Consider the following 20,893-nt stretch of genomic DNA (forward strand, 5'->3'; position numbering starts at 1 on the left):
CAATCAGTCATCACAGCAGTAGACCGTCAAAGCTAAATTTCACCAGTGAGCCTAGTCTTTAAGTAGCTCTGGCTGTTCTGGATCCATGTTCCAGCCTGGTCCCACGCATCAGAACTGAGAGATCTTCTCAGTCTCCACAGGCCCCACTGCTCTCTGTTGGCTTTGGACATCCTGTGCTGGACAAGCGAGGGGCAGCCAGAGGAGATACGATGTTGGACAAGGCAGAGTCGTGAGCGGACTTGAGGCTTCTCGTCCCCAAACTAGAAGAAGGGCTCAGTTGATAACCTGGAACTTTAAAGACTCAAGGATGCTTTCCCAAGCTTCCCTTCATGGCCCTTAGTACAGCCCTAGGGTACAGGAAGAGGGACTTAATACCAGACTGCACTGGAGGAAGGGCTGCTGCTGGCATTTGTGAGCAAATTGTAGATAGTTGGGACAGTCTGTAGGAAGAGCCTCAGGCCCATGATAACATCCTATGATGGAGGAGGGTAAAAGACGAACAGTAGGAGTCAGTTCTCTCCTTCTACCGTGTGAGTTCCAGGGATCAAATGCCGGTCACCGAGATCCGTGACCTTTGTTCGAGGCGGGTCACCTCACCGGGAATGGATCCCAGGTTCCCTCAGGTTGCTGCGTGACCTTCAGTGAGTTGCACAACCTGTCCACACACCTGTTGCCCCATCGTGTAATGATGGTCAAAAGTAAGGATTTATTGCTTCCTTCTGTGAATGGAGACAGTTTCTCAGAAATCCTGCCCTGAGGGGTGGTAAAGTACAATTGCCTAAGAGAGATACTACAGGACAGGTGGAAGGCCTGCAGCTCTGTCTGTTCTTTTGACATCATGATGAGATGTTGTCATTGACAATATTTACTCTCCAGAACTGAGTGGGGTGGGGGGAGAGCTGCAAAATAATTTTCCTAGTAGTTGAGTCAAATATTTGTAATGTTGAACTCCAGGTCAGATATGCCCAGGCCTCAAGCAGGGACAGGGTGTAGAGCTGGGCCCAGGCTTGCCTCAGTTGTTCTGTCTTTTATGACCCAGATGTTCTCCCAGGAGATAGCCTTGCAGACCACCAGGGGCTCAGACCATGCTAGGCACTTGGAGGTGACATCAGCAGAAACAGGATCCTGGCCTCTTCCTTCAGCCTCTTGCTGTGGAGGACCATAATACCAGGATTATCCTGTGTTCCTTGCCTAGGCCAGCCTGGGCAGTGCTTGACTGCTGTATTGAGGGACTGGATCTGTTCAATTCAGCCCCTGGGGTGAGAGGAGCAGGCTTAGTCCAGCACTCTGGAGATCTATCCAGCTGAACACAGCTGGGTGACACCTTTCACTGCCTAGTGTCATGCAAGGGAACTGCTCTCCCTCCCTCTCCTGTGAATCCAGCAGCCAGGGTCATGCTGGCCACCACCCTGGGTAAGAGTAAGCATGGGCCCCTCTACTATTACAGCAAGCCATGTGATGAAGTTTCTTCCTAGGACACCAGCATCTTGCCCTGAGAAGGGGTTAGGCTTCATTCCAACTCTTTCTCGTGTGTGTCTGTGTGTGTGTGTGTGTGTGTGTGTGTGTGTGTGTGTGTGTGTGTGTGCGCGCGTGCGCGCGCGAGTGCGGGCGTGCGTGTGCGCTGTATCTGGTTTATTAACTCAACATATGGGTAAAATAAGAGCCTCTGGATTGAGGACCCTTTACTGTTCCCCATCACAGAGAAGGGATAGGAAATAACCACTGGGCATCCCTTTGCCTAGCTCAATTGGTTCTCAACCTTCCTAATGCTATGACCCTTTAATACAGTTCCTCATGCTATGGTGACTCTCCAACCATAAATTATTTTCGTTGTTACTTCATAACTATGATTTTACTGTGGTTATAGATTATGGTATAAATATCTGTGTTTCCCAACGGTTTTAGATGATCCTTGTGAAAGGGGTCTCGACCCACAGGTTGAGAACCTCTGACTTGTAGGACCACGATCTGAGGTCCCTTCCACTCCCCTCTTCCCCGAATCCCCTCCATGAATGATCAAGAAGGACCCTTGCCTCTGCTTCCTAGAGCTGGCAGAGTCCTGTTCACACCAGGAAGTCCTCTGAGGGGCAGGGTTTGGGAAACCTGAGTTGACGGGATGGACACCCAGATACCTAACTGCGAGGGGCATCCTGGTCCAGGCCATGTCACTCCTTCTGTTCAAACAGCCTCAGCTCAAATGTTGCAGCCTGAAGTAACCTCCCTATTACGTAGTGATGTCTCCTTTGGGCCTGGGCTAGGGAGGACTACACACTCCCCTCTGGTTGGAGAAATGCTCTCTCTTCAGAGCTCCTCCTGCCTCAAGGCAGGTGAAGGTCTCTACTTTCACCTATAGGCCATCTGGGCCCATCAACTGAACAGCACCTGCCACTTGGGAGTTAAGAGCGAAAAGGAGAAAAATACAACCAAAATCCAGGGCTCAGAAACTGCCCAACCAGGGCAGAGAAACTGGGACACGGCAGATTTCTGGAGGCCATATTTTACTTGGAGCATTTCCTTCATGTCTGCTGCAGCCATGAAGCATAATATATTAACTGCCCAGTTTGGCAGGACAGCACCGTGCACTTGTAACGAGCATGTGGTAAGACATCATGTAGATCTGGAGGCCTGTAAAGCTTGACCTTATAAATCTGTGCACATCAGCTGCACACAGCAGCCTCCCATGTGGTGAACGTCACAGACTTAGAGTTCTTTAATAACGGAACAGCTGCCCCCCACCCACGACCCCCCTTTAATACTCCCAAGTTTCTATTTCTCATACAAGAATCCCTGATGAGGATATAGGACCCTTAGGGCTAAGTGCCTTACAGGTGCCCTTTAGCATAAAGTGCCACCCTGTCACTGTTCCCTCCTCTCCTGCTTCTTGGTCAGGCAGGGTTGCCTCTGTGCTGGGTGCAGGTGTGTCAAGCCCAGTGCCTTGTGTATGTCAGGTAGGTGGTCCTTCCTTCCAAACCCATGACTACTCACTGTAAATTAGGGTTTGGCAGGTTTTTTTTGTTTTTGTTTTGTTTTGTTTTGTTTGTTTGTTTGTTTGTTTGTTTGTTTTACAGAGGACAAGACATGGTTTCTTGAGCCATCCATCCGGTGTTGCAACTCCTTGCTCTGCTGCTTTGAGAAGGAAACACATAGATGATAAATAAAGGAATGGATGCTGGTGTGCCAATAAAACCATTCATAAAAACAAGTGTCTTCGCTTGGCCCTGAGGCTGAGTTTATTAGGCTCTGCTTGGAATGGTAGGTGCCTAAGTGGCCAGTGTACTGGTATTTGCTCCCTGGGGGATTCACAGGGTCAGCCCCAGGATTTGTACTGACTACCCAGAACTCCCAGCAGGGAACGTTGAGCTCCAACAGTGTGCAGACAGTCCCCCTATCCCTCTCCGGGAAACTGGGACAGTTGTCACTGTTCTCATACATTCCACTGCCCCACCCCACCCCACCCTGCATCCCCACTCTGGCAAGGAAACCCAGATTTGGGAGTTAAACCATTTCCCTCGGTCCAAAGAACAACTTTGGTAGCATTTAAAGTAGTTTTTCTGGGCTCCAAGGCACAGGGGGAAAAAAAGCTGGAAAACAGATACCCTAGTAAAGGTTCAATCTACGACACTGGGTCCTTTGCCTCAGGACAGTAGGCTCTGATGCTGTGAGTACCTTCTAGAATTCTGAAGCCTGGATGTGGCTTCACTTTGTGGCTTGGGTGACTAAATTCCACTGCCACCGATCTGAAAAAAAATAAAAAAATAAAAACCTCCCTGTAGTATTGCCACAAGGACTAAATAAAACACGTGGGGAACTTCTTGGGAGGCGAAAATACTGAGTAAATGTTAGTTTATCTAATTTTCCAGAAGAGTCCGGGCAGTAGATGTGACAGCCGTTTTCTCTGAATTAAAATCCTTTCCGTTGGCATCTCCCTCCATAGTCCCCAGTTTTGGCACGCGCCTTCCACAGGTGGAGCCAACTGTGATGCTGATTAAAATCCCCCTCCCGCCCGCCCGCCCGTAGCTGTAGCTGAAACCGGTGGTGAGCTTTGCTGGCCCCGCCGCCCCCACAGGGAAGGGCTTTGAGCCTTTGGAGGAGACAGGCCGGTGCAGGGGGCAACTCCCTGCCGGCCCCTCAGAGGAGGCTCCCGGCAGCATGGGGTTCTGTTTAGGGAAGCCGGTTCTCTGTCTGGGCAGATGGCCTGCAGGGACCGGGGCTCCGCTGATCTGGTTTCAACTAATTCTATTAAATGGAAAGTTCTGTAAAGCAGATTCCTACGCAAGCCTCTGTCCACATGGTGATTTAATCGAGTAAATTAAAACATGGTTGCTCTCTGTCCCCCTTGTTTTTTGCGGTGGTGGCCCTGTAGGGAATCCAGTGGGGAGGAGGGGAGGCCCTGCTTGTGTAGGGGCTTTTGGCTGCAGGCTATGTCGGGAGCCCTTGGCCAGAGACCAAGCTCAAGAAAAGCAGCCTGGGGACCTGCAGAGAAAGAGCTAGAGCAGTAGGTTTTATGAGTGACTTCTAGCAATCCATTTACCCCGTCGAGGTGCAGAGAGAGACTAACCAAGGTCTCCCAGGACCAGATACCAGTAGAAACTGGTATCCACCAAAAGCAAGCCAAGGAAGAAGACCTAGGAGCCAAGAGGAAGTGTGCACTCCTGCTATAAGGAGACACTTGGTTCCTGGAAGTGCAGCGGGGAGCCTAGGCAGGGGTGTGGTTGTGGGTGGAGGTGTCTATGTGACATCTCACATCCTGGGAGGAAGATGGATATCTGTTTTCCTTTTCACTCGGCAAGAAACACTTCCTTCTCTCTATCCTTCTGTGATTATGCTGCCCATACTATAGGGAGTCTCCTCTTCCCATTTGCAAAGACACTATCATTGTTCTGTGGCTTTCACAACTCTTCTCTCAAGGACTAGAGCTTTGTACAATGGTGATCTCACCATCTGTGGGACAGACAGAGTAAAGGGGAGGGGGCAGGACCCAAATTCTGATCTTTTGGGGCCCCCTTTCCTCTCCAGTGACTCCCGAGGATGTCCACTAGCTCCTCCAGCTCTCTTATGCCAAGCTGGAGCTGGGCGATACTTGTAAGAAGTGCTGGGGCTTGTCATTCCTCCCTGCCACATCGAGAGGCAAAGACGGTTGCCTTCTGTGTTCAGTTTGCACTGTATTCCTGCTCAAACATGCCTCAGTTGGGTGTGGTGGTACACACCTTTAATGGAAGCAGAGGCAGGCAGATCTCTGACTTGGAGGCCAGCCTTGTCTGCAGAGTGAGCTCTAGACTCCTGGGATCAGCCAGGCAGATGTTAAGGTCGCCTCCATTTTGTGTCTTAGGACCAGAGACAGTAGCTTCACAAACTTCGAAGCTCAGCTTCACATCTGACTGTGCAGTCTTCTGAGGTGGGCATCCCCAGCTAGGGACTGAACAGCTTGTTAAGGAGATAGAAAAGAGGTCTGGAGCTGGTGTAGGATCCCTAGTCCTAGCTACAGGTAGAGAAATGGGGCTCGATACCCCTTCCCTTCTGCCACACCCTGCATATCCTCCAGAGGTCTGTGGGGTTGGCTGATAACCAGGCTGCTCAGGAAGAGGGTACCTAGACTTGTGGTGGGGGTTCTTCCCACAGAGGCAGTGTCTCCTGAGAGCTGCCAGCACCCCATCTTCAGGCTCCAGTTTCTACCTTCTGGCTGTGAGGATGCTGAGGAGGGCCAGCAGCATTTTTGGGGGAATCAGGTTGACTCAGCTCTTCTGGGAGACACTTTAAATATGGCTGTCCATGTCCTCTCCTGCTGGGGTTCACCTGCTGAATTATAGGGGCTCAGCTAACTTCCTCCTATTATCAGACCCCAAAGCATTCTCTGATTGTATTTACTGCCACTCAAGGGTCATCCAGGCAGTCTTGCCAGCCAGCCTGTTCCAGATTGCCACCTGTCATTCAGCAACCCTCTGTTCTTCCCAGTAGCAAATGTGTTTTCTTGAGAATGTACATGGTGTGCATGCGTGTATTTGCATGGATATATGAACGTGTCTTGAAGTCTGAGGTTAGGAGTCTTCCTCAATGTTCCCCACCTTATAGATTGAGGAAGGGTCTCTCTCACCAAACCCACAGCTAGCTCTTTGGGTTCTCAGCTTGTTCAGAGGACCATCTCTGCCTTCTGTGCACCGGGATTATGGGTAGCTTCCATACACACCTGGTTCTTCTGTAGGTACTTGGATGTAAGCTCAGGTCCTCATGCTTCAGTGTTTTGCCCACTGAGGCGTCTTTACATCTCGAGCTTGTGCACTGGGTTGTCCTGCACAGGGAGCCAGGGAACATCCATGGCTACAGGCACACCTCTCCTGGGGCATACGACTAAATGTATGTGAACGTGGTCCCCTGGGTCCCAACCAGATGGTTAAGTTCCTGCACATTCTTAGGAAACAAGCTGAAATGCAGTATTTACGTATGACAGTGTGGCTATTGGAAGAAAATCACCAAGCCAAAACCAGCAAGACATTAGATGGTAGCAGGTGAGGAGTCAGAGGGTATCCTGTTCAAATCCATCCTCTGTGGGGGGGGGGGGGGATGGGGGGGATGGGGATTTCCAGGAAGAACAGCATCCTTCCCCATGTGACATCAGGGCCTTGGAGCAGTGTAAACCAAAGAGAGAAAGAACTGCTCCATATAAGCCAAGACCCGGAACAGCTGGGTGCCGGGTGACACACAGAGTCAAGACCAATGAGGAACCAGCTTCCACAGAGGGTAGAGTACTTTCACAAAGGGGTCCAAAGTCTGTCTCACTGCACAGGAGTGTCCCTTTGTAGCTGAGGGGATTGGGCTCTTGGGTGCTTGCTTATCTGGAGCACTGGCGAAACAGTGGCTGGTGAGAGTTTATAATATATGAGTGCCAAGACACTCATCGAATTCACCAGGAGACAGGGCCTTGGGTTTAACCTTCAAACAGCCTGCAAAATCCTAGCAAGACCCTGAGCTTCTCCATGTGTGGTAGCCCTCCAGCAGGGAACTCCACACCAAGGAAAAGCAGCACCGGTGCTCTGAGATGACACATAGCACAGCAGTCACAGACACGGTCTGTGAGCTAGGACATTTTAGCATCTAATGGCTGCTTTCCACTGTGTGGCCCCAGACAAGTTCCCGGACCTCTCTGAGCACCAGCGTCCTTATCCCAGACCAGAGGATGCTGGGATAGAGCATCTTAGACTCAGCATAGAGACCAGAAGTAGATGCAGGGCCAAGTCTATGTACCCTGGAGGACAGTGGTTCTCAACCTTCCTAATGCTCTTTAATCCAGTTCCTTGTGTTGTGGTGGCCCCTACTATAAAATTATTTCATCGCTGCTTCATAACTAATTTTGCTACTGTAAGGAATCATAATGTAGTTGAAATACAAGCTCAAAAGAGTTGCAATCCACAGCTCGAGAACCTCTGGTCTAGAAGGAAGGCTTCTTTGCACCTTTCTGTGGGCCACACTGGATTCTGCCTATCCAGACTTTAGTATTCCTATCCTTTCTTCCTACAGCATGTGTCCTGGCCAGGGAACTGGTCAGTGTCATTTGACAGGAATAGTTGTTGTCTGTTACTGGAGCATTTGCTTCAAATCTCTCTGCTGGACCAAAGCTAGCCATGATTGACAGCATTGAAACCACCCTTGTTCTCCTATCCTCTTACCTGGTCCACAGCGAGCCTAAGAGCTCCCAGTTATTTCCAGGCCACCAGGATGAGGGAAGCTGGGAAGTCCATGGCTTCGCTGCTGCTTCCCAGATGGCTGTGGAGTGCATTCTAGTATGGTGAGAAGACTGCCCAGCCAGTCCCTTTCAGGAAGCCTCACCACCACAGTGCTAATTCTGCAGGCTGTCATCGTTGGGCATCACTGAGTGCTGATGGCCAGCAGAGTGGGTGTAAATAGAGTCAAGATTTTGCTCTACAAATGCCTTGGCGCACAGCTGCTCCTGGGAACAGCCCCCCTTGTCCTTGCCATGTTTGCAGCGGCTTCTAATTGGCCTCATCCTGACCCAGCCTTGGAGAGAGGCCCTAGCCGGTCTCTGCCATGGTGAAAGGCAGCAGATGGAGTTCGGAGCACCCCTGAGCATCACTTACTGGGTGCGGAAACTGGCAGAGGCTGACGTTTGGAAGACAGCAATCCAGAGGCCCAGCTCCGTCACTTTAAAGTTCTGCCTAGTGCTGGGGACAAAACCAAACCAAACCAAAACTTTCCCTCTTGTCAAATTTCAAGCCCTGAAACTTACCACCGCACATACTTTTGGAGCCTCGCGTTTGATCCGTTTTTAATTAACTCATTTTGAAGCTTTCATACTTTCCCTCAAAATATTTTATTGGCATTTCATTAGCATTGTCTTCCCCGGGCAGGCGGCGATACAGCCAGCGAGGGTCACCCAGCAACATGGCTTGGCATTTGGACACGCTTTTGTTCCTGTCTCCCTGCCAGGCCTCTCTGGGGCCCATGCATTTACTGTTAAAATATTACAGAGGCCCACACCCGAACGACCATAATCCCTCCTGCTAGACTGTCTCTAATTGATTTAATTAGTCATAATTGCTCAGCTGGGTTTGCGCACATACTTGTGTATGATTATGGAGAGAGGGTGGGACCATGGTGAGTGCTGGGTCCCTGTCATGGTTAACAGGAGTATCTCAGAGACACCGGGGACTTCACGTAGACATTGGGATAGCACACTTAGAAACTTAAGCTTTTAGAGTAGAAGTTTTGTTTTTCGGTTTTTTTTTTTTTTTAAGATTTATTTATTTCATGTATTGAGTACACTGTAGCTGTCTTCAGACACACCAGAAGAGGACATCGGATCCCATTAAAGATGGTTGTGAGCCACCACGTGGTTGCTGGGAATTGAACTCAGGACCTCAGGAAGAGCAGTCAGTGCTCTTAACCATTGAGCCATCTCTCCAGCCCTAGAGTAGAAGTTTTAACATGGTGCTCCCTTGAATGTTTGGGAAATTAGTGGTCTTGATGTCGGTGAGGTTTAAAAACAAAGAACTGAAATCATGAAGAAAATAAGGAAGTAAGGCAAGGCAGATGGAAACAGAAGCCATCTCCCTATCCTCCCTTCATCCCCGGAGTCCATGTGCCATAATCAGTGGACTCACTAACCCCGTCCTGCCATAGAGCTAAGGTACTTTGGAAAAACAGAACCTGTTAGCAGTATCTGTGGGGACCTAAGGAAATGCCAGAGGATGCAGAAGCCAATTCCACCACCAGGAGATGAGATGTCATCAACAGAAAGGTCTCTAATTATCCCCATACGAGTCTCCTTAATTAATTCAAGCCGAGTTAGTGATACGAGGTCGTGTGCTTCATGGGGCAGCTTCCTGGTGACTAATATTGGAGGTCATAAAAGAAGCAGACATGTTCTCGCTTCCTAACAGTCCCCAGGTTCCCTGTTGTCCCAGCCTCAACCCAGCTCACAAATGACCTAGCTGCTGCCTCTGATGGCTAAGAACACAGCAGGTGAGGATTCCAGAGGCTTCTGCAATGTTGGTTGTATGTAAAGGCTTTTGGTTTATCTGAACATCGTGTCCAGCCAGGAAACTCCAGGAGACCTAGCAAGAGAGAGGCCATGAGCTTCCTGGAGAAGAGAATGGGTGCCGGGAGCCAAAGTATTGGGAGTGAGGGTCTGCTGTGCGGTGGGGGCATTGACTGCACAGTCCTAGGTCCTGGTCCAACTTCCTTCTACCTGTTTCTGGGTCTCAGGAGTGATGTTTGAGCATCTCAGCTTGGGTCTGTGTTCGTGTGCGTCAAGGCCATGGTTTTGGAAGCAGGTGAACCACGGAGACTGGAAGGAGGCCTAGAGAAGGGTAGGGGTGTCGAAGAAGCCAAGGGGAGCAGTGAGCTTTCCAGATTCTGAACCATCTCAGCTCTTGATGACCCTACAGAGAAACATTTTACAAGTCACAGCTTCGATCAACTCATGGGGAGTTATTAAATGAACCTCTAGGCTATGCCTGGGGAAATAGAAGCTGGGAGGACCAAGGGGACCCAGGACCCTGACATTTTCTCCTCCTCCTCCCACCAGGGAGTCTCTAGGGCAGAACTGCTTTAATCTGAAGAAAATCCTAAAATAGCCCTGAAGACGATGAGAGGATATTAGCTTAAATTCACCCCCAGGGTGACTCACAGGACCTTTTCTAACAAAAACACAGGAATGATTTTTAGAATCTAACCAATGTTACCCAGCTCCACAGATCTCCAGAACCTCAGGCAGTCTGCCGCAGCCTCTGCCAACAGAGGTGCCTTATCAGAAGGGTGTAATTACATGTATTTATACACATAGATTCTGAGGGGGGTAGGGGGGCTCCCAGGATGGCGCTGGAGCCAAGAAAAAAAATAGGAGAAAGAAAAGAAAAGAAAAAGGCTTCAAAAGTCCTGACAATGCACCATTCTTCACGCAACAAAGCCATTACAATAGCCAGCCTTTGATCTTGCCGGCTCCTGTTGCCAATTGTATTTTGTCACTGCTGGGCTGTCACCCGCGAGGGAACACTTTTGAATTAAGCAGTCCACAGCAATTTAGTTTGCACAGGCTTTGAAGTGCCACCATCAGTCAGGCCAGGGCTAACTTTTTTCATTAAAAAATTTTCAACTTCTCTAAGGGGGCTTTTTGACTTTTTTTTTTTTCTAAGCCTGCCGGGGCAGTTAGATAAGTTGAGCCTCCAACCCGTGGCCCCTAGACATCAAAAGGCCTCGGCCGAGTCCTGCTGGAGGCAGCCATCATTAAACCCTAATGGAGTGCTTCATTAGGGTCGCTTCAAAGGCTGGGTTTACAGACTGGGAAACTGACTAATTTACACATTGTGGGAAAATTGCTACCAGCTCTGCCCACACCCCAGCGGGGGACAGACGCCCTCTTTCTCTGAGAGGTGGGAACTGCACACGCTACCCTTTAATTGCCAGCCAGTCTTTTCAAGGCAGCCCCAGCCCTCAGGCTCTGTCCTAAAGTTCAGAGGGCCTGACAGAGCCTGTATCATCTGCCCACCATCCCTAGTCCTGTTTGTCCAGCATCAGTGTGGGGCAGACATAACCATAACGTATAGGCTTTGGAGCCCAATACTCCCAAATGAGCTTGGTTGTCGATCCCAACTCTGATCTGATCAGGAGACAAATGTGGGCAGGAGTGGATGCCATCTGAGCCTCAGTCCCCTCACCTGAAAAATGGGTATGGCTGATGCACTTCCCATGGGAACTCTCAATAACATGATGCCAAAGGGAGTGCAGACCTCATCTTCCTCACTTACCTTGTCCTACCTGGCTCTCTTTCTGGGACTGTTGATCCAGAACTGTGACCCACAAGGACAGCAGTGTCTGCCTCTGTGAAGCCAGGCTACTTCCTCTGCGTTTCAGGAACCCTTGGCCACGGCCTTCAGGACAGCGCGACCTCATGCACGTTCCCTGTGCTGTGTCCTTTGTCACAGAAACAGTTTGGAACAGGCAAAGTAAAGTATACTGTCTTCTGGGACACTTCCCCGTGAACCTGCAAACTGGGCCAGTTTAATATACAATGTGATCCCCAGAGAGTCTGGCATAGAGAGCTGGCTCTGTCCTCATGGGCTAGATGGCACCAGCCACATTGCCTGCCTTCTTTGGGCAGCAGAAGCCACCTAGACTTGAGAATTGTAGGGGATGGGGTGCAAATCTTCCTATCCTGGAGCACATGCCTGGAGCTCCTCTCCAACCCTGTGGCACTGATGTCACCAGCAGGGTCTCAGGCCACTCCCACCAAAGGAATCTGTTTTATCACCTGAGCCAGATGACCTGGGTACTTCCGGGACAGGGTTGAAGGACCCCCACCCCCAAGCACCCAGTAGATTGCTATTTCTCAAGCCCAGTAATTTTGACTTCAGAAATTCAAATCTCTCTTGAGTCCCGTGCCTGTTGTTCAATGGGAATCTCTGTGTTGTTCACATGGCGACAGCAGAGCATGCTACTCATCCTTCCCAGTGAGGAGGAAAGGAAGCATCCTGACACCGTGCAGTATAAAGGCCACGTGCTGGCATGCCCCAATCCCCATAGGTAACTATTAAATAACTGCTGTCAGTTGAGCTGACTGTAAGAGAAGGGAAAGGGCCTACCCAAGGCCACACAGCCCATACATGGTTCCTTGTGAGAATCCTCATCCCTACCCACTCCGGGCCACACAGGGGAAGCCGGATGTCCTATTCCTATATGCCCCAGCCACTAGGCTGGGTAGGAGGGGACCCCAGGGTGAGCTGTTTGCCCAGTCTTTTAGCACAGTCCCATCTCCCTCCCACTTTCTATTGGCTGATCTTCCTAATTACAGAGAAAAAATTTCTATAGTCACTTCCTCTACTCAACCTTTCACTTAAAAAAAAAAAATCACCTCCCACCCCTCAGTTCCCAGCCTCTCCGGGAAGCGCCCCGGCCGCAGGCAAGCATCGCTCGAACCACTTAGCAAACCGCAAATTTCAGAGGCCTCGGCACATCTGCGTTTTATCAGCTTTTTCCGGATAGTATTACCCCAAGCAATTGTCTGCAGATCGGCCGACAGCTGAGACGTTCAAGCGCTGAATTACAGAGAAAGGGCCGGAGATAAAGCCAAGCACATGTATCCCATCAAAGTAATGAAAGCAGCCTGCCGCCAGGCCGCTTCGCTGCCTCCTTCCGAGCCGCCCAGCCGCTCTGCAGGAAGGCTGATTAACCCTTGCGAGGTGGGGGAAGAAGAGCAGGGGTCATTCAATACCCAGGCTAATCACAGACCCCAAAGACCGGAGGGGTGGGGTGAGGGGTGGGGTGAGGGGTGGGCCGGAAAGAAAGGCCGCTGCTGAGGGCCACTATGACCTCAGGAGTGACCGCTACGTTTTCTGTAGCGGGGGCTTGTGGGCTGGGGATAATAAACAGCTCCCAGCACACCCTGGAGAGAGGTTGAACAGTCACAAACATGTAAATGAATAAAGGACCTGGTGGTCACAGGGTCCCAGAGTCTCTACCGGGATAGAAGGCAATCCCTGGTCTTAGCTGTGGCTGTCATTTTCAAGAGCTGGTGACTAGCATTTTGGGAGTACCTACTGTGGGCAGGGTCCCTTCCTCCCCTTGCTTCCTGTGCCCCTCCCTTTAGCATTGGTGTTTCCAGGTAAGAGGTGGGCATTATGATGTCTCCAACCCCTACTCCCCTGGGGATCCATGTCACTTAGGAATCTGTGTCCTACCCCTCCAGGGCACCCACACTTCTCTACCCAACCCTGGAACCTCTGGGATATAAGTGTATCCTACTCTTTCTAAGTTGACCAACACCCCTCTAGAAGGGCTGACACCCTCCCCCAACAGTGTGTGAGAGACTACCCCATTTTGGAAGGTAGTCCCTTTAGCAGTGTGTCCTGTTGGTTTATGTAAATGTGCCTTCCACCCGACAAGTCCAAGGTCGCACCCCCACTTAGTGGCACCTTGCCTGCTGACCAATGAGCCCCTATAGTAGGTGTTCCCACTCATATCTCTTACACCTTTTCTTGGATCCTCTCTGTTTCGCCAGAGTCTTTTTTATTGTTAGGTGAGGTCTCCTTGAGTGTCCCCAGCTTAGACACTGCTCAGTTTAAGTCTTTGCAAAGATGGATTCATGCTGCCTCCTTACCTGGGTTCCTTTGCCCGTGGTGCCCTTCGAGGGGAATATTTATTTTATTCATTCATGGTATCTTGAGATAAGTTCTCCTGGGGTAGACCATGCTGCCTCAAACTCACAATCCTGCTTCAGCCTCCTGGATGCTGTGTCTGTGGGCATATACCTATGCCAGTCAAGAATTCTCGGTACAAATATGACCCTAGCCCATCTGTCCTGTACTTTTAGGTAGTTTTGTAGCAGGGCAATCCTGGGCATCGAGAGGCCTTCCTCATTGAGTAGCTTTATGTTCCAGCCTAAACCAAGAAATCCTCTGGAGTTCTGGGAGGGCTTTAGGGAAAGTCAGTTTTTACTAAAGAGAACAATTTTCTGAGACAGTATGTTGTTGACTGAGACAGACCTCAAAAGTCTGCAGGCCTCATCGGGATGGTCTCCTGTGGGCAGGTACCACGGATCTGGGGAATATGGTCGCTGTCTTACTTAGGAGGGTTGTCTTCGGCAAAGGCTGCACGGAGCTGACTGACAGCACCCTACAGTGGTGAGCTTTATGCTCTGTGAGCTTAACCTCTGTCAAAACAAAGCCAGGCTGCTCACAGTGTACGAACTTCCCAGTGGTGTTTGTCTGGATGTTGCTTTGAAGACAAGACATCACTGAAGACAAGACACCCTGCTTCAGGATAGGCTGTCTGCTAAGCCCTTGGTGACAGGGTGGAGGTTCAGAGGGACATGGAGCAGGGTTGCAGGGGGAAAGCTTAGCCCTAGAAGAATTAAGCTTGTTAGAATTACTAACACTGCAGGCAGGCAATGAGAACACGGTGAGAGCTCTGAGAAGAGGAAGTCAGGGTGCATGTGGCAGAAGTGGAGGGGGATTATGCTTTTCTGAAGATAGGGGTGATTTCCTAGCACAAGTCTGCAGCCAGGCTCTCCGATCCTGGGTAGGAGGCAGGGAAGTGGATGGCAAGGAGGGCGTGCAGCTGCCAATACTGTCTTTGACCTGAATTCACTTATCAAGATGAGAGGCCCTGGCACTCCAAGGTGAGGCACTGCAGACTCACTGTGTCTCAGGTGCCTGAGGGAAAGGACTGCCAAATATGGCGGCCTGAGCTGCATTCTACTTACATTCTTGCATTTACCACACTTTCAGCTCTCATAGGCACCCTTGAAGACACCCTATACTGAAGCCTTGAGAGATAAACTGGAAAGATTGCCCAGGGCCCTACAACAAGGACTGGAGCTAGAAGGTGAGGACTAGCCTTCCTTTCCAGAGTCCAGGAACTGGCATTGGGTGAGGCTTCTGTGTCCTCCTGCTGCCGAGATGAGGAGATGGATCCCTGAAGGAACAGAACTTGAACATACCCTGTCAGAGCCAGCAACCACTTCCTCATGGTTCTTGCCTCCAGCTTCATCTGGTTTGAGGTGTCATTTTGAAGGTGGCCTGTGCCACCCATACCTAGGATTTGTTCTTTTAGGCAATTGCTGTTAAGGAAAGGACCAGGTCATGTCTGTCAGGAGTGCCAGTTGCTATAGCTGGCCCAACTGTCATTCACCCCTCCCTCTCATGTCAACTCTGCTCAGTCCATGGGATCCTTTATAAATTCTATCAGTAGCCATAGAGATGGCTACATAGGATGAATCCTGAGGCAGCTTTAGGAATGGAAATCTGGGGAACTGCCCATGTCCACTGCTGAATCTCAGATTCCCAGAAGGGTGCAGTCTGCCAGGAGGAACCCACTGGCCCCTGTGCCCTGTCTCTGCTGCCACTAATGAAACTGCACTTGTTCCGTCAGCATCTCTTGACAGGTACGTGAGTCAGCAGTGCCCTTATGGCCTTAGACAGTGAAGCTGACATGGTCCCGGAACCCGCCGTTTCCTCCAAGACTAAATATTTGTTTTTCTACCCTCTGGGCACAATTGTTCTTGAGCCAAAATATATGGAGCTCACCCATAAAACCGGTATTCTGGAAGGAAGAAATGGTAGGAAGCCTGCTGACTGCCCACCTGCCGCCTGCCTGCTATGCTCTGCCCCCTTCCAACAAGGATCTGGAAAGCTTCTGACTTTTACTGGTTGAACACCTTAGCCTCCAAAGGATGCTGTGCAGGGTCACCCAGCAAGTGGAGATGAGAGCAGCAACCAGCCCTGATTGATCTGAGAGGTCAGTAAGGAGTTCCGGCTACCTACCAGGGGTTTGAGGACAAGGGCTCCTGGTGTTCTGGAAACAGCAGGAACTGGGCCTGGGGTAGTCCACCCATTTCCCTTGAGCATTGAGCCTGGTGAGATCCCCCTCCCTGCATGCACAAGCAATGTTTGCTAGATGCTGCACTTCTGTCTTTCTGTCAGTTGTGGGCAGATGGTCCTAGCTGGTAGATACACGTTTGTGTAGAGGAATCTTTCTGGCACCAGAGGAGAAAAATGCTGCAGAAGGCATCCCATCCTTAGGACCAGTGGGCTGGTACTGAAGTTCTGTAGTGGGGCTCTATGAGAGCATCCTTACTCTTAGACAATAAGGGTAGACGTGCTGGAGACTATCCTCCTATCCGCTACTGCGGCAAACAGTTAAACCAGCAACAATGTATCACTGCTCATGTAGAACTCAGTGAGCTGGGGCTGCTGACACTCGGCTGGGTGGCTCTTCCGTGTGGGAGGAGTCTGCAAGGATGGAGAAGGTGGCTGCAGTCAGATGGCAGCCTGTGTCATTAGAGGCTTCAGTCACAGTCACGTGCTGAGAGCGAATGGGCCATTGTGGGATCACCTGGACCTCACCTTTATATGGTGGGTGTATCCCGGGAGGGACAAAGAAGAGCTGCCAGTTCTCTTAGAGCCAGACCCAAGAACTGGCACAATATGTCACCTTCTATTGGCCAAAGCAAGCCATTAGAGTCACTTCCCACATCCCACATGGGGTCACGACTTGTGTGTGTGTGTGTTCCTGGGCATGGAGCCCAGGACCTCACACATGCTAGGCTGTTGATCCACCACTGAGCTGTATCTTGAGCCTTCTCGTTTTTACTTTTTTATTTTGAGATAAAAATCTCGCTAGGTTGCCAAAACCAGGATGGCCTTGAACTTGTGATCCCCCTGCCTCAGCATGCATACACTCATGCCCATGGTGTGATGGTTAAGGTGGTCTTGCACCACTAGGTGTATGTGTTATATGAATGTGCATGGAGGTCTCAGGAGGAGGCCTGGTGCCCTTCTCTGTCACTCTGCCTTATTACCTTAAGACAGGGTTTCTCACTGAGCCTGGAGCTAGGCATTCAGCACATCTCAGCAATTCTCTTGAGAGTTAGTGGTAGCCACCTACCTATATTGTAGAGCACCTTGGTTTCCTTTTCTGGTCCTATGTTAAAATGCCCTGACAAGAGAGAAGCCATCCCAACTAAGGGCTTTTCTGGAAGAGGGACTTTTGGTATCAAAGCAGGAAAGTCCACAGAATATGAACCAACAGCTGGCCCTCCTTCTGCCCTGTTCACGGCTCAGGTCTCTACCTGTAATGCAGAGACAGCAAGGCCTCCCCAAGGCCAGCACAAATTTGAAGAACGGCCATCTGACCCTGCTTTGTGCCCAAGGCCCAGGGGCGGACAGTCCCGACCCTTCTAGGAGCAGAGTTACAGCTGTCAAGGAAGCAAGGAGAGAAGTTCTCTCAGGAGTGACCAGGTTGCAAGAGAAAGCAGACTTGAGAGGACTCCAGGGCAGGAGTCTGCAGGGTTGCTGCAGAGCTGGAAGACCTTGGTTGGCCCAGTTTTGTGAGTTGAGGCCAAAGTGGGAGCCATTACTCGAAAGGCTGGAGGGAGTTCATTTCCAGTAGAGAAGGCAGCAGGTACAAATGGTCTGAGACACTCACAAGCATAGCTAGGATGTTAGAGGGGAGGTCATCTGTAGTGCGAGTCGAGGCGATGGGGCTGGGAGATGCTCAGGAATTAAAGCACTGGCCTTGAAGTTTGTAGATGCTGGGAGGGTGTAGTGGCCTGCTAAACGTGCATGCACATGCATTACACAAACACACACACACACACACACACACACACACACACACAGAGAGAGACAGAGACAGAGACAGAGACAGAGAGACGGGGGAGAGGAGAGAGGAGAGAGACAGAAAGGAGAGGGAAGAAAGAAGAGAGAGAGAGAGAGAGAGAGAGAGAGAGAGAGAGAGAGAGAGGCAGATAGACAGACAGACAGCAAAATCTAGACCACCACGAGGGGACAGAGTGACCTGCATATCAGTTCCCGGGTCCTGAAATCACACAGAGCTCTGGAAACACCTTGGTTGGGCCACTCCCTAGTTGTGTGCCCTTGAGCAGGTTTCTCAGGCTCTTTGAGCTGTTTTCTTATCTGTAATCTAAATATAAATACTGACTTTGGAGGTAACACATCCAATGTGGGGACACTAAAGAGTCTGGCACAGTTCCTTGCCCAAGATGCTTAGCCAACAGTTTTTATTTCCATCCTTAAAGCTGCTGTCATTGTCCCTCCAGCTGCTTCCATTGTAGGATTTCCAGTCTCACTTCAGGCAGTTTCATCAGCGTCAGCACCATCAGCACCACCACAGCATAGCATCCTCACCACCTACATCATCACCACCTTCACCATCATCACCACCACAGCATAGCATCATCACCACCTTCACCATCATCACCACCTTCACCATCAGCACCACCACAGCGTAGCAGCACCACAGCATAGCATTAGCACCATCAGCACCATCGGCATCACCACACAGGCTCCTGGTGTGCCCTGGTGACAGATGTCTCTGAGGGAACCCGCTTGATGCTTTCAGGACTTTAAGCCAGTTTTCTCTGGCTTGTGGTGGTTCAAAACTGCTACCCTGGCATTCTTTCCTCTGTTTATTGTTTTAGAAAATCAACTAGAAAATTGCTTTCTTCCTGATATGAGTCTCCAGCCTGAAGTATCGGGATTTTCCACGGGCATCTTGGAATGTTCTCTCATCTGAAACCTTAAAGCTTGGCTCTGACTGAGGCTGGGATCTGCTTCTCTCTCCCCCTCCCGCTCCCCCCGCCTCTCACACACACACACACACACACACACACACACTAATCCAGCCCCGTCCTGCTGATGTAGGCCTTACAACAGAGTTCCCAGTACAAGGCCTGTGAAGAGAAATGTTAGTTTAGAGGTGGGCAGAGGTAGAATGGGGTAGGAGGAGGCCTGAGGAAGAAGAGAAGTCTGTGGGAAGGGAAGGGGTCAGGAGCTGAGAACCTAGGAGAGAATGGTTTGAAAAGGGGGTTGGGGACGTGGGTAAAGGGGAAATGGTATATAAGGTAGAGAAGAGAGCTCTGGTCGGGAAAGGAGAGGGACATGAAGGGGTGTAGGAAGAAAACGAGGCCTGGTGGGAAAAGAGTCCTAGGAGAGGGGACCTAGAGGGAAGAGGGATGTGGGGGGAGGAGTGGTTTTGGGGGGGGGAATATAGGGGGCTGGGAGAAGAGATGGAGGGGAGAGGAGCCTGGGTAGGTATCTCAGTCCTCTTAGGACCGCATCAAGAGCGAGGCTTAAGGGATCCATTCACCCCCTCAGTTCTGGAGTGGAAGTTCACAGGTATGATGCTGGCCACTTGCTTCCTGTGATAGTTCTGCCTCTGGTTTATAGATGTTACCTCTCGCTGTATATGAACACATGGCAGGGAGGGGAAGAGATGGTGGGGGGACGTTTTCTGTAGTAAACATGGAGAACCTTCAGAGTGTCTTGTCCTGGAGTGCTGGGGACAGGAGAAGTGTGGAGAGGTGGACAGAAGGTGTGTCTACCTGGAGAGGGCCTGGCAGAGTGGATGCTGGGCAGTGAAGAGAGAGACAGGATCCAGTCTCAGCTGTGGGGTTGGTTAAATGGAAAAGCAACAGGAAGCCCTAATCAGCCAGTCTCTCCCTGCCACCTCAGCCATCTGAAGAAGTCTCGGTTGGGTGGATGTGCGGGGATGTGACAGAGGGGACCCTGTGTACTTCTTGTTAACACCCATTGTCCTGTCAGTCCCTGAGAGTTTGTAGCCTTCGGTGAAAGCTCCGCTTTCAACTCGGCCATGAGGATGCAGCCGGGTGCTGAGGCAAAGGGTACAAATGTGCTTCTTGGCCAAGCAAAGGTAAACGAAGGTGATAGTTGATGGCTTTCCTGTACACCATGGCTCAGGGAGCTAGGCTCTTCTCCTTATGGTTCTATCACCCCAGATCCCACTGGCAGACCTGCAAGGGAAGCTGGGAAATGTGAATCAGCTGCATGGCCAGAGGAAGAGAAAGTAGGTTTGCTGAGTAGCAGGGCCTCCAGGGGCTTGTCCCATCCACCCATCCATTCATCCATCTTCTTGTCCATCCATCCCTCCATCCATCCACCCACTCATTCAGTGATCACCTAGGAATGCAGTCCTGGAGAGTCAGGGCCTACTACCAAATGTCTGTGACCCCTGGGTAACTGCATTTTCTCTGGGCCTCTGTTTGCTTATCCATTTGATAGACACCATGAACTTCTTAGGAAGTACCTCAAAGGTATATTTTTATTTTAACTGCTCTGGTTAGTGTTTGTCAATGTGAGTGAGACAAGCTTAGGTCATCTGGGAAAAGGGAACTTTAATTCAGAAAATGTCTTTAGCAGATTGGCCATAGGCAAATATGTAGGGCATTATTTATTTTTTGATTAATGATTGATGTGGGAGGGGCGGGTGGGTGGGTGGATGGATAGGTGAGTGGGTGGATGGATGGATGGGTGGATGGATGGATAGATGATGGATGGGTGGATGGGTGAATGGATGGATGGGTGAGTGGATGGATGGGTGGATGGATGGATGGATGGATGGATGGGTGGATGGATGGATGGATAGATGGATGGATGGGTGGATGGGTAAATGGATGGATGGGTGAGTGGATGGATGGGTGGATGGATGGATGGATGGATGGATGGATGGATGGGTGGATGGATGGATGGATAGATGGATGGATGGGTGGATGGGTAAATGGATGGATGGGTGAGTGGGTGGATGGATGGATGGGTGGATGGATGGATGGATAGATGGATGGATGGGTGAGTGGGTAAATGGATGGATGGGTGAGTGGGTGAATGGATGGATGGGTGAGTGGATGGATGGATGGATGGATGGATGGATGGATGGATGAGTTGGTGGATGGATGGATGGATGGATAAGTTGGTGGATGGATGGATGGATGGATGGATGGATGGATGGATGGATGGGCAGATGGGTGGATGGAACTAGCCCCTGAAATCCCTGCTACTCAGCAAGGACTCCACTCAGTCTACTACGGGGTGGTGCCACCCTGGAGAGCCCCGTGTTATAAAAAACAGCA

This window comes from Rattus norvegicus, chromosome 14, assembly GCF_021556685.1.
Source record: "Rattus norvegicus strain SHRSP/BbbUtx chromosome 14, alternate assembly SHRSP_T2T, whole genome shotgun sequence".
NCBI classification, from domain to species: domain Eukaryota; kingdom Metazoa; phylum Chordata; class Mammalia; order Rodentia; family Muridae; genus Rattus; species Rattus norvegicus.